General features: G+C 39.4%; 1 long non-coding RNA gene across 1 annotated transcript in view; it reads right to left on the bottom strand.

Moving 5' to 3' along the window:
- The window catches only part of LOC115948368, an 18,655-nt gene extending 2,790 nt beyond the window's left edge, over positions 1-15,865 (bottom strand). The window contains exons 1-3 of the long non-coding RNA XR_004082186.1: positions 15,831-15,865; positions 5,633-5,686; positions 3,349-3,500 (exon numbers count right to left, since the gene is read on the bottom strand). This is a non-coding gene — a long non-coding RNA (uncharacterized LOC115948368). The remainder of the gene's footprint in view (positions 1-3,348; positions 3,501-5,632; positions 5,687-15,830) is intronic.
- Between the last annotated feature and the right edge of the window lie 909 nt (positions 15,866-16,774).

The raw sequence follows: 16,774 nt of genomic DNA, 5'->3' as shown, positions 1-16,774 counted from the left end.
TTACATTAGTGAGGGCACACTGAGGTGTGTCTACATTGGCCAGTCATCCTATATACCAATACTCATGTCTTCTCCCAGTTCTATTGGTCTGAGCCATGAGTAACTCAACCAATATCAAATGCCACGAAGCCAACACAAAATTGACATAAATGAGAGAGGAAACAAAAGCTCATGTTACACTGTTGTGTTTCTAGGGAAACTCCATTAGCATCAACTATTTGAATTTGGTTTGCTCTGGTGCAAAAGAGAATTTAGAAAAATGCTTCACTCTAACTCATTTCACTGCTTGACAAAATGAACTGGAAAATCCCAACTAGTCTGTCAGGTTTTTTTACATTTCCCACAGAAAGTATCCATTTTAACACAATCAATACCTTTTCTAGACAGTTGTCAATCTGTTTGGGCAAACAACATTTACACAGTCAGCAAATTAAGAGGTAAAAGAAGCTAATCAGGACCTCTCCAGGTACTTTCTTTCCACAAACAATGTACAATGCTTAATTTCCTACCAGGAAATTATAGCGTCTACTGAGATTTCAAGATCTGATTAGTTTCAGAGGCTCAGGTTTTTAAAAAACCTGTAAATCAAAGTAAAGGTATAAACATAGCAGCCACCCTATGCCTGAAATCTGGAGAAACCTGGTTACTGCAGCCCCTTGGGGAAGAATGGGACCCTCTAGATTTTTGCAGATAAGGTATGACTAACATTCTCATAAAGCTCAAAGATTGCCAGATATACACATTTAAAATAATTATGGTAATTAAATAGAGTTGCAAGCAGCTATAACTCCAGGCAACACCAGTTAAATGTAAAGAGAAAACATCTTCTGCATATGTTTGTGATTTATGTAATTACATGCTTCTACAAGCTACACACCACTCACTGGCAAACAGCCATCTCTTCTTTCATTCCAGTTCAGCCACAGTAAGTAACATACTTCATCTGTTTGAAAAGCTCCACTTAATAATGCCACCGAGGATGTATACAACTGGGACTAAATGTGAAAAAATCAAATATTATTTGGCTCTGTGTGTGTGTTTGTGTGTGTGTGTGTGTGTGTGTGTTTTAAAAATAGCTTTTCTGGGCCTGTTTCTGACATACATCATGAATGACTCCATTTCAGACAACTAAATTACACCTTATGTCAGTGAGAAATGAGTAAAATCCAAGGTGTGTTTTGTGTATGAGATTATGTGTTTGCTCTTGAGAATGACTGCTTTTCTCAATGTAGTAATTTTTGAAAATTAAACTGTACTGGGCCATTCTTAGGCAAGTTGTTACCAAATCTAGTGACTGGAGAGCAAATGAAAATGTTGCCCGAACAAAAATGGATTCAAAATTCAAGAAGCCTCCACAGAGCACAGTGCCTTCCCTTTGCCAACAGAAATATGAAGGATTTCCCTCATATTTCAGAGATCCAGCCTCTGTACTACCCTCTCACACTCACTAGAAACTTTTAGCCATGCTTCAATTAACATATTCAAGGAAATAAAAAAGAAAAGGAACAAGAACAAGTAAATACTTTTTTCACATTTCATCAGACTTTCAGATCTTTTACTACTCCGTATCAAGCTAGAGTCCAGTGGGTTACCTGCCAAGTAACCTGCCAAAGTGAGTATTTATTCAGAATAAAAGGCATCTGACTCTTGTTGTTTTTAAGACACAACTGATTTTGCAGTTCTCTATAAAGCCTAGTTTATCCAATCACATGAAAGAGATTCACTAACTACAAGACGCTGTCCAACAATGGGTGTGTAAATGGGAGGAAATAGGCTTGGTCACTAGAGCTGAAATGGTGTGTCTGTAAAATTGCGTACCATTTATTATAAATATTATATTATACTTCTGCAGTTGCTTTTCCATTTAAGCTTACAATTGTGTCTTGAACTATTTCACATTTCAAGTCACGTATAATCTCAAAGTTGCCATTATGGAAAATATTTCTAAGTATGCTCTGCTGCCAATCAAATAGTGCCTAAGTACATAGCTAAGACAGACATTATATTCTATACATGATATTTACAGTCTACATAATCTCAACTGCAGTGTGATATCTGAGATCAAGCTGAAAATTCGTTTCTGCTGAGCTTGAAAATGTATGTCATAAATATTTGTCCTTTCCTCAACATTTCATTTCAATGCCAATACACTGTTACTCATAACATACTTTCTGGCTCTTCACTGCAACTCTAAAGGATTCCAGATTAAGATTTAGGATTTCTTGTTTTTTTCATTCTCTGCTCCCACTCAACTGCTGGTAATGAGGAATCTTAGAGTTTAAGGCACTGAAAGCCAGGGGTTCTTGCCCCTGCTTTCCCCTGAAAACTAAGTTCTGCTCTCACCACTAAACTGGAAAATATAAGTCAATCTGTATCTTCAGCTTGTGCAGAAAATTATTATTCTTTTCCTAAAATCTCGGTGTCTTTTATTTAGAAAGCTGACATGCCTTTTTTTTTTAACTCTCTTCAAAAGAGAATAACATTAAAAATTCCCCACACAGTTTTCAGTAGTCTCCAGATTAGGATAGTTGAGTTGCCTGTGATAGGAAAAGCCAAACCTCAGTTCTGGCCCCAGTTCACCCTGACCTGAGACCTGCATCTGAATATTGCACATTCTGGGGCTGACCAGAATTTACTCATTACCATAGGAAGAAAAAACAAAAACAAGCAAGGAAAATCTCCCAACACACAAGGCAAACCCAACTTTAGGTAATTTCTTTATAGATAGTCCTGTGATTTCTAAATAATTCCAAAATCTGGACTGATGTGGAAGGAAAAAAATCCAATCTGAAGGGGATGCTGCCTTCCTTTTTCCAGCCAACAGCTGGACGCACAGCAGCCCAGAGAGCAAAGCAAAAAGAGATGCAGCAGCCTGGCCTCAGAGAGGACTCGTTTTAGGTGGATTCATGAAGCAATGTGAAGGCAGCACTGGGGGTTGTACTGTGGCTTGTGGGCCACATGCCATCTACCAAGGCCAAGACTGAACAGCATTGCTTGAAGAGCTCAGGAGCCATAGGGGTCCCTGCAACACCCATGTCCCTGTCCTGTGCTGGCCTTAGAATGTTAGGCTAGAAACAAATTGGACCACACCGTTCTGCACATACTAGACAAGATAATAAACCAGAAGCAGAATGACCCTGGGTATAAACCATTCGGTAGCAAGAGATACCTTTTCCTCTCTATGTTTGTGCAGTACAATGCAGCTGCAGTGTGGGACTGAGCTCTTCCTGCACTGTTACAATGACAAAGTAATTGAGGTCACAACAGCTTAAACTGTAGTCAAATCCATTGCACATATGCTTGGAGTGTTTGTGCTCTTTAGTCCATAGAACAGGAGTTGTTACTTACAATTTCTGGCACTATCAACAAAACCAGCTTTTCCCTGTGGCACTGCAAGACACCCCTCAAGACAGATGGACAGAAGGACATGGCATAGCCAGAAATTGTGGCAATGCTATTAAGAGCAGTCATGTTATCTCTGCTAGTTGTCACCTTAAAACCTGTGGGAAAAAAAGAATTGAGGGTGTGATTCCCAAAACAAAAAATAATTTGAGAATTAGGAATTTAATAAGATTTAGGTGTTTAACAATCTTAGCTAAGAATAAGAATAAGAATAAGAATAAGAATAAGAATAAGAATAAGAATAAGAATAAGAATAAGGCCTTGCGCTATCTTTCTTTTCATTTGCCAGAGAAGAGAAAGTGGTAAAGAAGCATGAAATTATGACATGTCAAAGGCTCCATGAATATCCTGAGCACTCTCTAACAAGCTCAAGTGTTCAGTTTGAGGGGAAGTGTATGGATGAGGGGACTGGAGCCTGCAGGAGAAGTAACATTCAGTGTGTCTCAAATGGTTCCCACCTTGCAAGCATTGGCCAGCAAAGCCTCCCAAGTAATTTATTATTTTTTTAGTGAAGACCACTTGCTTCTGGATTTTGACTCCATGAGAGAATAAAGGTCTGGTAGCCTTGAGGGCACATTGCCATGGCTTTGTTCCTGTTGTGGCAAGAGAAAGGCAGCACTTTGTTTTCCCTTTTCTTTTTTACTTTGGTTCGCTATACTTTTTGTCTAAACCTCTGGGGATCTGAGTAATAAGAGACTTTTTGTAAATTAAGAAAGTAGCTAAATAGAGGCTTTTCAAAAGGCATTTCCCCATCATTCTTTCTAAAGGAAAGCAGGTGTTTGGCTCAAAGGGACTTGTTCTCTTGATAGCACAGTAAGAGAGTAAAACTGCATTTTCCCCTAAAGCAAAAATAAATAACTTCAGAAAACATGAGAACTGAGCCCTTGGTGAGGAGGTGAAATGGGTGTCCACCCTCTTGAACTAATTTATAACACCAAAGCTGTCAAGTGACATGCTGGATGAAGAAATGATTTGTGGCTGAGAAAAGCTTTGCACAGATCTCAGAGGCTTGGCCAAAGGCAACTTCATCTTGATAGAAATGATCGAGTGCCAAACTAAAGAAACTGTTAAGGCTCTCATCTGGGAAAAGGGGGAGAGTTGCATTTTCTAGCTGTGGATCCAGTTATCCATAGCCTTTGCCAGAGCCAGGATGAAAGCATGCCAGGCATTTAGCCTATTAATTTGGTGCCCTTTGGAAGGACATATAAATCTTAAGGAAAGGTTTCAGTACTATATCAACTTTGGAAAACATGCAACAAATGGGTATCTAACTCTCCAGACACTTGGCACAAAGTGGAATTCTACACCGAGAAAAGCTTGTTTAAAACTTGTGCCCAAGCGTGTACTTATTTGAAAAGCTTCCTTACCATCTGATTCTTCTAAGAACCCTGATTTGCATGATCAGAGCTTGTAATTCTCACAGCAGGGTCAAGGCCAAAACCAGTTTATACAATTTAAATCAAGCATGCCAGCTTACACATTCCAGTTCAGACCAGTGGTTACCACTTGCAGTGAGATTGCCACATTTGGGGCCAGATTTGCAGAGCACACAATCAGGCAGCTACACTGTTTTATGTCAGCAGTGGATCAGCCTGTTGGGCCAAGGCTGTGAGATGCTTTGTGTCATGCACATACCCTCCTGCAATTAGGAAAGCAGAGATAGTACAACAGAGCACAGAAACACGTCCTGCGATGTAGGCGTGGGCAAAAGATGTCACTAGAGATATAAAATTGACAGTTGTGTGATGTGGTGATTCCTTATCTATTGCAAAAAAATAAATTAACAAGTTAATATTCCAGAGTTAAGGATCTAACCATTCTGGTTTACAGGCTATAATTCAGCCTAGGGTAACGTGTTGCACACCAGAGGAATTTAGCCTTTGACCTGATTAGATGCCAGAATCATCCAGTTCCACTCTACGTGTGAAACTTCACACAGCTCTAATTACTGAAGCCCAAAAGAAAAAAGCCAGAGGTGCTGCAGAGCTGGCAGGTATTAAAAAGAGTCAGGGGTAGCTGCTCCTTATGTTACTCTCTGCCTCCTGAGAAACAATAGTTCAGAAATCATATAGATTTTCTTGGGAAGGCTTTCTAAAGGTGAAAGGGTGAGATTTGATGTCTAAATCCTATCTGTGACTAAGAAAATCCCTGCCTTTGTCTAGAGTTAACAGAACACTTGAGAACCTAGTGAAACATAGATTTTAATTATGATATTTAGGAAATTACTCACAGAGATCTTGTTATTGCTGTTGAGAGCAGCTCATTGTCTAATGATGTTGAATAACTGCAGACAAGAAAAGGTAATTAATATGAACAGAAATGAAAGAAAGGCTCAGAGTTAAATGTACTGACATCAAGAAACTCCAAGGAATCTCCATTCAAAAAAACTGAACTCATACCACTGTATCCATACTACACAAGTAGAGAATTATATTTCAGAGTGGGAAATGAGTGGTCTGAGCAATCACAGGTGCCATCACGGGCTATTACTCAGTACTAGAACCTAGAAGAAAAGAGTAAGGTTAAATTAAAGACCTCTCAACATAAAAGGAAAACAGAATAAAATACACCTGAGGTTTGTCAGAGGTATGCCAAAAGTACACTACACACTGTTATATGAAAAAGGAAATGATCTGGCTTTCAGAAAATAATCAAATATGTTTCCAAAGGAAAAAAAATACTGAGAAGGTGAACATTAGTTCCAGTATTTCAATAAATATAACAAACCAAACAAGAACACAACAAAACACAAACGTGAAGGTCTGGAAGGTTATTAGATGTGCACCTAAAAAACATTAGTTTGGAGCAAGAGTATTTAATACTTTCATTATTGACTTTGGAAAAAATCTAGAGAAATGCTCAGTTCAAAGTTGCTGATCACATGAAGCCAGGGAGCTCTGCCCCTGCTGAGGAAGGCAGGAGTATTGCACAGGAATTATCTTGGTAGCATTCAGCTGCATGGACAGCAATATATCAGCAAGAGAAAAACAGAATTTCCCTTCCAAGCTCACAGACTGTGATTTATGCAACAAAGGAGGAAAATGAGCATGGTATTTTATTTGATCACAGCCAGCACTTAAAAAAAGCAAATGCAACCTCTCAAGACTTCAGGCAAAGTAGAAAAGGGAACTACTGAAACTATTGCACCATGCCCTAGTACTAATGCACCTGAGGCCATGTATATAAATTCTCATCACTGACATTCAAGAACGGTAAAAGACTGGAAAACATACAAAGAAGGTCTATTCAGATGATAAGAGGAATAGGTAGCCTCTTCTATGACAGAAAATGAAGACAACTTGGCTTATTAACTTCCCAAAATCTAGGCCAAGCATGTATGTGTTCAATTATTTTATCTGTGCTTGGTAGCGTAGGCAGCAAAGAGTTCAGCACATCCACCAGTGCAACTGAAAAGCAGGAGAATGCTTGAAACTGCCACAGCAGCAGGATCCCGGCCCAACTTTCCAGCAGGGACATGAGATCTATAAACAGAATTACAGTCATGTAGCTGTCTGCCACAGCAAGGGAGTAGAATCAGGGAGCCCAGGCTCCTGCTTTTTTCAGTTTTCTGATAATCAGAGGCTCAAACCCCACGCAGGGCTGTGCTCTGCAGTCAGCTGCTCTGGCTCCGAGCACCACGGCAGTACCAGCACCCCGGGACGCGGCTGCACGAGGCCACAGGCACAGAGGAGCTCTGCACCTCAACACACATCGCTGTTGTACTGCACTAAATAGTTAATTCAGTTGTTGTTTTGCAGTGGATGATTTGAGATTTGCACTGAGTAGTCTTTATATTGCACTGAATAGTTTATGTTATATCACATGGTTTGTTATTCCCCTCTCCCATCACATGGTCTGTTGAGGTGTGATGTCATGGTTTGCCTCAGATACCTCTGGTTTCTCCCAGAGGTAGATTTCTTCCCCAGGTGTGTCATTCACCTTTCCTTTCCCCCACCCTGACCCCTGCTGAGCACTGTCTGTCAATCCTGGCATTCCAGAAGGGTGTCGAGTGATGGGTAGAGTTCAAAAGATGCCTTACACCCCTGGAAGACATTGGGCCATCCATGTGTCATTTGTCCCCTGAGCCTCCCACCTCCCTACCTGGTTCCTGGGATCCCTACCCCTTACTCCCCCTCTCCCCAGGGTTAAAAGGAACAGCAACCGTGCAGTTCGAAGAGTTCTGTTGGAGCAGTTACTGGATTCAGAGGGCTGTGTGCCAGCAATAAAATTCTGGATCAAAACTTCCAGCAGAACCAACTCCTCTCCTTCATCCTCACCTTAAAGCCTCTCCGCCAGAGGTAAACCTGAGCTCCTGCATGTCTGGACTTGTCCCAAGTGCCCAGCTGCAGCATCCAGATAGCCAAAGGTGTCTCTGAGGTGAAACCACCACTGTTGCCACCTTTCAGTCAAGTAGCAAGGGCCAGACAAGCCCAGGCATGTCCCATCCAGCTATATTGGTATTTATTCCAATAATGGTCTCTCCCGCCTCCACCCCTCTGCCCAATACCCCCTGGTGGTCTCTCCCCTGCTCAGTCCCTCCCCTCGCCCCTCCTCACTGGTATCCCATTGGCTGTGCCCCTCTTCCTCCACCCCCCCCATGCCCCAGGTATAAATATCTCCCGCCATGAGCTCTCTTTCCATCTGGGCTTTTCCATCTGGTGGCTCTCAAGACAATAAACAAAGGACATTTGACCCCACATGGAGAAGAGCGCTTCTGGTGTTTTGTTGCTGTCCATGTAAGACGGTGTGGGCTGGGGTCCATATCTGGCCAGGCTGGACCCAAACAGCCCATCCCAGACACGCTCTTACAGGTGGTGCCTCTTACACGTCGCCCCTCAGAACCTGAGGCCAGGCCCCAAACCCTACTTGCTGATGCAAATTGCATCCATAAGTTGTCACAGATTTTGGATGCACTGAGAGGACTTGTGCAAGACTGTTTCCTTCAATGATTTTGAACCTTTAATTTCACTTTTTAATCACAGTATTGGTTGCAATCGTTTTCCTTTCTTTTGAATTCATGATGGAAGTCATAATTTTCCTCTGACATAAGGCATTAGAAATAATAAAGAATACTAGGAATTATTCTACATATTGAGAAGCCAAATGTTGCAATGATATTATTTTAAAAGAATTTGTCTTACTAAACTGTTGTTTCGTGGCCTGTTTGGAGCAAATCCATGAATTCTAGCTCTATTTTTCCCTGCCTACACTAGAAGGGATACAAACTTATTTAAGAAAATAACAGATACAAAATGCAGTGCCATGACCTTCATTAAAACCAGAGCAGCCTGAGTATTTTTGTTCACTTTTTCCAGGACCTAAAAAGTTCTGATGAAAAGAGCTGATGCATTGTGCTGCCTGTGCTTTTCATGGAACTTCCTAGCAGGGATCAATGAGGGAAAATAATGTTCAGGGTTGGCTTGATTCAAAGTGTGAACCAGAGTTCCTGCTAAACTAGAGGCACAAATCTTGATCCAGTTATTCGCTTTAGCCATTGGTTACATATGATCCCACAGAATCAGCACGATGCAAAGCTAAAGGGGTTTAGCTTAGTTATGTTTTCAAAACTGTCTCAGCCTTTGAAATGTCACTGTTTTATTCAAAGAGAGGATTAAGAAAAAGTTACTATTCTTTATACTGTTGCAAATACACTGGAAATCTGCTTCAAAGCTTCTAAACCCTGCCTCAGGCCCCCTGGCTCTGTTTTATATCCCACAGAACTGTCCTGAGGTCCTTCATAAATACTTCGATTTTCTATGATAATGAATGAACAATGAAATGAGACACTTGCTCTCAGTGATACTCTTCGGTATTTATAAATGTGGCATCATTATTTCCACGGGTTACATAGCCCTTGTAGAGAAGTGGGTTTCATTTAATTTCCTAAGAGTGACAAGTAAAGATAGAAAGCAATTGACAGAGATGGGAGTTATTTATAGGATATTTTAAAATTAGCTTTCTGATGATTATCATATGACCCCAGGTTAAACAAGGGTTTCCCATAACACATCTGGGTCATTTAATTTCACTAGTTAACATAAACATTAACACTGCATCTGTCTTATGATGATCTAGTAACTTGCTCCCTACATCTTTGGAATGAAATAAAACAGCATATGGGGTAAAACAAAACCAAGCTAAGTTACAAACAGTGAACAAGTAAAGGTGCATTTTCAGCATTTATACTTCTCATAAATGACCATCTAGCCAACTAATAAAATTTTATATTTTTTTCCTGTGAGCAACAAAGAAGAGGAAAGGTGACAAAAGTGTTATATACACAATTACCAACCCTAAAAGCCAGAACACTTCAGGAGGTGTGTAGTATACTGCATAGTAATTCACATAAGCTGAATATAAAAACTCAGATATTACTAGTTTTTGTGAAAAATCTCTCTTCCATTTTTCACTTTTTTTTCCACAAATTGAACCAATTTTATTCATGCTAAAGCTGAGGAAAAACCTCATGACATGGGACTTATATTAATTTCAGTATATCGTCTCTTGAAATTGTCTCTACTGATCATGTGTTCCAGAAACAGAAATACAAACTGTCAAACTATGATAAAAATCAAACAAAATCAGTCTGCAGTGGTATTTGGATTCATTGGATTTTTGTCAGTTTTTCAGTTTACAGTCCCTTAAAAGACTTTATCTTTTATGTGTGAAGCCATGTGAAAAGCTTTATTTCTAGCTTAAAACCCTTTTTGGTTTTAAGATAAATAAAAAAGGGATCATCACCTCAATCGATTGATAGGAAGTACTTTTTTCCTTACTCGCTCAGATCACTGAATTTATTTCTGTATCTAACTTAAACATTAAATTTTAGTGGGAAGGTCTTAAGACCTGTCAGGACAACTAAGTAAGTAGCATATTGCTTAGCAGCTTCATGTCCTACAGGCTTAAACAGAATTATACATCTGGGAACTGATTATCTTTTTTTTTTTTTTTTTTTTTTGGTGCCAAAAATTCCATGAGTAATTGGGTAAAAAAAGCTTTTGCATAGCTGTATTTTTTTTCCCTGGCAGAACCATCAAAAAAGACTAATTTCCAGTTCAATATTGGAACATCTATATGTACTGTTTTTTTAAAGGGTGGGAAGCCATTACAGCACAAAATCTATTTCTTCTGCAAATGACACTTGTTACTTATTTCTACTTCAGTGAAAATTCTTATGAAAAGTGGCCAGAAACAGAGTTTTATGTAGAAGCAATATATCCTCTTCTGAATATAAGAGAAAATACTCTTAAGAAAAACACAGTAATTTTTTGTGGGTCTTATAATTTTCCCTAGGTGTCCTATTTTCATAACCTTTGACTATACTATAACTAATTCATAATTCAAGCAAGAATAGTATTAGACAGGAATCCTGGTAATGTGTCACATAGGCCAAATGATCTTGTTTCTATCAAATACCCTACTCAACCCTTGCCTATTTATTGGATATCAACATTTAGAAAATGGAGGATATTTTTACTGGGGTTCTTCTGTTGGAAAAAATTAAACAGCTGCCTGCTTTTTAAAGTTTTAATTTTGATTTAATGTTGTCTTGTGTCTGACTTATGACAGAATGTCAAAGAAATGTGCTTGAGGAACACATTCTGACAATATCAAGACATTGCATCTAACTTTACAATACACTAATGGCTTGCAGACAACTTCTCCTTCTTTGTTTATTATGCAAGGAAGTGGCTGTCTTCTCATGGGACTCTGGCCCATCTGTTAGACAGCCAGCAAGACCAGCAACAAAGCTGTTTTCTTAGATTAAAAATGGCAAGACATTATTTTCTAGTATTCTTTGCTACATCTTTTAACAATGATTGACAACACTTCACCAAATTGGGCCAAAAGTATGCCAGCAAGTTAAAAATATACCAGGCATAAATACCAAATATAAAATCACAAGAGAACCCGTTTGGAAAACTATTAATTCTACTGTAAAACTGTGCATTTGGAGATTCTGCTCAGCAATATGGAGAGCTTAACTGAAGGAAATAATTCATTTATCAGTTAAGAGATATTTATAAAGCACAGCTGGACCAGACTTTAAACAGAGGATCAGCCACAGCTAAAAGTCTTGAAAAAGAAGTCTTTTGGCAGCAAGTGAGTTTTCCAAAGCTTAACTTTCTTAACATAAGAGCAGAGCTGCATTCACTCTGTGAAACATCACTGTCTCAAAAGAAATTACCTCCTCCATTTTCAAGAAGAGCCTGTGATGGGGAAAGTCAGGATGACAGTACTACACTGGCCCAGTTCTTTTGTGAAGTTGGAAGGTTGTTCTCTGTAACTCACCTCATAATTTGTACAATGGGAACACCAATAGTGTTTTCAGTAGAGAGATTTTGGGAACTCTGTTAAAAATCTAGAGATGGCAAATTATCAGAAGGGATAAAATAAATATTTGACAAGTATCTGTAGCAAATGTCCTTAAGATTACAGCAGAATAAGAAACAAAAAGATTATGTGAGATCAACTGTTTAAAGATGTACATAGAAAAGCACCTAAATACTTTCTTGCTGATTCTTATCCAGATTCATGTTTTATCTTGTGCTCAAATCCTTTCTGAACAGGTGCAGATTTTCTGAATAAACCTCACATTTACAAAATGAGTCCTGAAGCTTTAGCAAGATCAACTTGAAATAATTTGAACATAGCATAACTCTTCATTCAACCATTTTAGAGGAGCATGGGTGTGGGCAGGCTACTGCTGTTGAAAACTTTCATCTCTTACAAGTTTCAATAGTGTGAGCACTCAAATGCTTGTGGGGAAGCAGGGTGAATACCTTCTTTCACCTAACCAAGCCTGTCCAGGAAAGACCCAGGTCTGGAGTATTATCTGATTCCCTACAACATTTAATGATGAATGATATAATTGGTCAGGAAGAAGTTAGAACTGACTGGAAGAAGCCAAATCCAATGTGCATTGGCTGAGCTAGAAGTAATCTCTTATGGCACTCATACAGAATATGGGAATTTCAGACAGTGAAGCTTAAGGAACCAATTCATGAATAAAGAACAAAGATAAAAATATTTTCTGCATGGCTTTGAAAGCAAATCTGGAGAAAATTTCAAGAATATAAATGCAGGACCAGGAAGGCGGTAGGCTGGATGTATTCATCAGCTGTGGGGGCATAATCATCATATATAAGCTGTGATGTGATGGTCTATAAATTGCAGAATTCCATCTGCAAAACTAAAATGAAAGCCACACATAGGCAGCACCTGAGAGGAACTGAAGGAAGATGAAAAGAATAAGCAACTTTCCCAATCTCTCCTCTTTCACTGCAGACCCAGTGTTCCTGCTTTCCTGTTTCCAGCTACACTTCAACTCCCTGACTCTCACTTGGGGAAGTTCCCAAAACTCCAGACCACAACATCCCTCGAGTGCAATGAAGAGGAAGACAAGCAAACAGAAGGCATGTGATGAAGGTACAGCTCCATGAGAAATGTAGATGAGCCAAAGTTTAACTGAGAATGAGCACAATGCTTCAATAGACAAGGTCACCATGTAGTGCTTGCCATAACCATGTGCCAAGGTTTGGTTCAAATCATTATGCAGAAATATTTGACAAGACAGACATGTTCTGCAGTCACCACACCAAGCAGTAGGGGCCATCAGAAAGCTGGAACTGTAGCAACAGGCATGGAAAACAGAAAGTGAAAAATGGGAACTGAAAGCAGCCAGCTTGGCAATAGATACCTGCCTGTATAATGAAGATTTCTCCAGAATAAACAGCAAGGACTCTGCTAAACCCAGGGCCTCAGGCAGAGCCTTCCAGCCCTAGAAGTTCTCTGCGCAGAGTTTATCTTGGTGTTGCCAAGGGGCTTTTATGAACACACAGTAAATCTGTGCTCAGTCCCCTTTACCACGTTTCCTTTCTCGATGGCATGCTCTGATTTTGCAGGATAGATTAGGAGTGTATTTCTGTGAATCCCTTCCTGCTGGAGCAAGAGTGCATAAACATCTTCCTTAGTGCACAGGCTTCAGGCCATCACCCTTTAGCTGCCCTGAGCAGCTCTGGGGCAAAGCTGCTGGAATCACACACTGTTCATGGCACAAAAACAGCGTCTGTGGAGAAATGAAACCCTTTCCTAATTGGCACAGAAACTGCCTATCAGCTGGCCACATGTGCATCTCATGCCATCTTAAAGATTTCTGAAAATAAGATTGATACTTCATTCTTTCATTGGACTTTGGAAAAGGTGAGCAGATTTGAGTAGTCCCAAATCATCTTGTTAACCAGCTCTGTATTTTCAGTCTTAGCTGGGCTTGACATTGCTCCTGAGAGCACGAACCAGAACTAGCACAGACAGTAGTTGTTTTAGCATGTAAGTACATTTGGAATCAAGGCTTTTGCATCTCTTTCATCAGGAAACCTATTCTAAGGAATGCTGCTCTTATCTAGCAGATGTTTTGCTAAAGAATTTGCTTTGTCCTTCACAAAATATGGCTCAGAGCCCATACGCACTCCACAGTGGAGATAAGAGTGTTGTTTTAAGGTAATGAGTGGAAGTCTCTTTCCCCATAGAAAGCTCTTTAGGAATCTTTGACTGTGAAGAAATAAGCATTTCCCAATGAGGATCTGGAATGTCATTTGTAAACAGTTCACATTTGGATTAAATTTTTACTACACAAATTACTCTTTCCTTAACTGAAAGAGTGAAGTTGGATATGTAAAAGGATAATTAAAAAATTAGCTGAGCAAAAAGTTTGCAAGAAACAGCTTTTCAAACTGATTTAATCCCTTTCTCTGCTCAGAAATTATCTACAGTCAGTCTTTTGTTATTAATTCCTTCGGTACTCATCTTTGTTAGTCAGAAGTTTTGTGCAAACAAATGTCTCCCTACTCATTGCACACCAAATGCTGACTGTAAGTGTTCTCTTTAGCATTTTAATATGTTCACCACTTGATAGGTTCAAGCTGTGCAATTGGGTGTCTAAGTCACATGGTGTTGTTTATGTTCTCAGAATCCTTTTGCCCCTAATGATTTTCATATGGTTGAGACATAAATTTTGTTTTATGATTAAATGAAACTTGGCTCAGAGAAGCCAAAATTAATTTTTCAGGAGCATTTTGTACAAACAAAACTCCACTGACATAAACACATTAAAAAGGGGTTGTGAACACAGCCAGAGTGGAAAAAAAATCTATTTAGAAGATGCCAAAGTGCAAGAATATTTTTTGTCCAATAGCCATTTTTGTTCTTATCAGTGCCTAAATGCCATAGATTGCAAACTTTTTTGATTCAGTATGAGCCTGAACGTAATCTGTGGGTTTTACATAATGTAAACCTTCACACAGAGCAATTTTACTAAAAATCTGAAGAAAAATATATAATTTCACACCACTGTTTATGCATAAATATTTCCAGAGCCAGCTGTACTTCTGCCAACTCTACACAATAAATATTTTTTTTTATTTCCACTCTCCTAGGAAAGCAGCTTTCTTTAAAACAAACCTTCACAATACATGTTGTTTGCTACCATTTCAAGGCCTGCTACACTAATGGAAAAGAATGTGCTAAATGTAGCATTATCATGCAGGTCAGGCAGGGCAGCCCGGTACACATTTTCCCACAATCTCTGCTCATTAACATCTAGTTCCCCCATTGTGCAGATTTTGGCTCCGTTCCATCAGAGCAGAGAAGAAAAATGTTTACAATATGCAAACTTGGAGGGACACACAAAAAAAAGGGGGGGCTTTGAAATGTCAGTCCTTTGGGATGAAAAGTTTCAAAGGGGAAGGTAAGTCAAAGGTTACTAATGGGATGTCTGCAACACCTGCTTTCAGTGGAGGTTTCATAAACAATCTTTACTTCTCAAGAGCAGTTTGGCCTAGACAAAAAATACCAGCTAAAATATCTATGGCTGGCTTGAGCAGCCTGGTACCTACGAACAGAAAGGTCAGGTTTGTTATATCCTAACATGGCCTTTCACCCTGCTTTTATTGATAAAGTGAGATTGCCTTGGTGGGCAATGTGTCTTTTCATGTGTTGAAGCGGAAGGCTCTGGACGTGGCGTGCTCAGCCTCTGCAGGCAAGGAGGAGGAGGGGGAGGGGGAGGGGGAGGAGGAAGGAGATGCTCAGCATCACTGCTGTAGAAAGCCCTGCTCTCTGAAGAGGAGCCAAACTGCTGCATGTGGGAGTGAGTTCTGCAAATTTCAGAAGTTTCCCAGCTCAGCTAAATGTTCCTCATGAGGCACTTTTGGTAAGTGTGAGCAAGTTTCATAACCGTCATAACAACTCAGACATCTTCAGTACTAATTCTCCCCCGAAACAACCAATGCATATTTCTAAGTTTTTAACATGGAGAAGGCAAGAAAAGTGAAATCCTGCTAAATATTCGTCAGATCACTACAGAACCTTAATACACAGCCTTTACAAATGTCTTTTACTGAGAAAACATTCCTGAAACTGAAAAGCAATACCTTCCTCTCAAAGGCAGTGACCCAGGAACAGGGTTGTGTAAAATGCTTGTCCTACACCAGAGAGATCCTCCAGCAAAATTGGTATCCAAGCCCCTAGAAACAACTTCAGGGCACTCCCCAAGACATCATTCTTGTTGTCCTGCAAAAAAAGTGCAGCAGCTTCTACAAAAACTTGAAAAAATTCCATTTTAGTATAGAAAGAAGGAGAAAGCGGCATGATTGATAAAGCCACAAACTGGCACTTGGATCTGATTATACATGAAAACTACAACCCTTAAATCTTTCTCACTTTTTTATAACAGAGCTAATTACACTTACATGAAGTTGGTATTGCAATAACAAAAAGGATGACATTTTCTCCACAGTCAAATATTATCAAATGTTATCTGCTCTCCTGTTATATTATCATATAAAATTTCAGATCAATAGCAACCAGTACAATTGCATCAACAGGAACTCTGTTATTAACCATTACCAAATCAAGTCAGTATTAAAACTCTGTGTTTGTCCCCAAAGTTGGAAAGAAAAAGCCCCAAGATGATGAAGATGATGGTGGCTATTAGAATACATGCAGGAACAGATAGAATTCCAGGAAGTTTTAGGGAAAATGGCTTTTAGGCTTTACTGTACTTGACAGTTTGGGGAACATGCATGTTTGCCACAGGTGACAGGAAATCAAATCTGACCTGATTACTTCAGCTGCATTTCATTTTCACAATGGTAATCAATCCCTGTTTCTCCAGAGAATTGCCAGCACCTCATATGCCATACAGGACATATCCACCTGTACAGGACACAGATGTAACATGAAGTTTTTAAGAGAAATACCAAATGTATTTCTACACATGCATTTATTCAGACAGAAATTTTTCTATTCAATAACTTTTTGAAGTTGTAACTGTCCTAAAAAAGAGATCAAGTACACTAATCTGGATACATCTTTG

Source organism: Geospiza fortis, unplaced genomic scaffold (genome assembly GCF_000277835.1).
Source record: "Geospiza fortis unplaced genomic scaffold, GeoFor_1.0 scaffold41, whole genome shotgun sequence".
Classification (NCBI taxonomy): Eukaryota; Metazoa; Chordata; class Aves; order Passeriformes; family Thraupidae; genus Geospiza; species Geospiza fortis.
The sequence above is the reverse complement of the archived record's forward strand: the minus strand, read 5'-3'. Positions and strand labels throughout refer to the sequence as shown.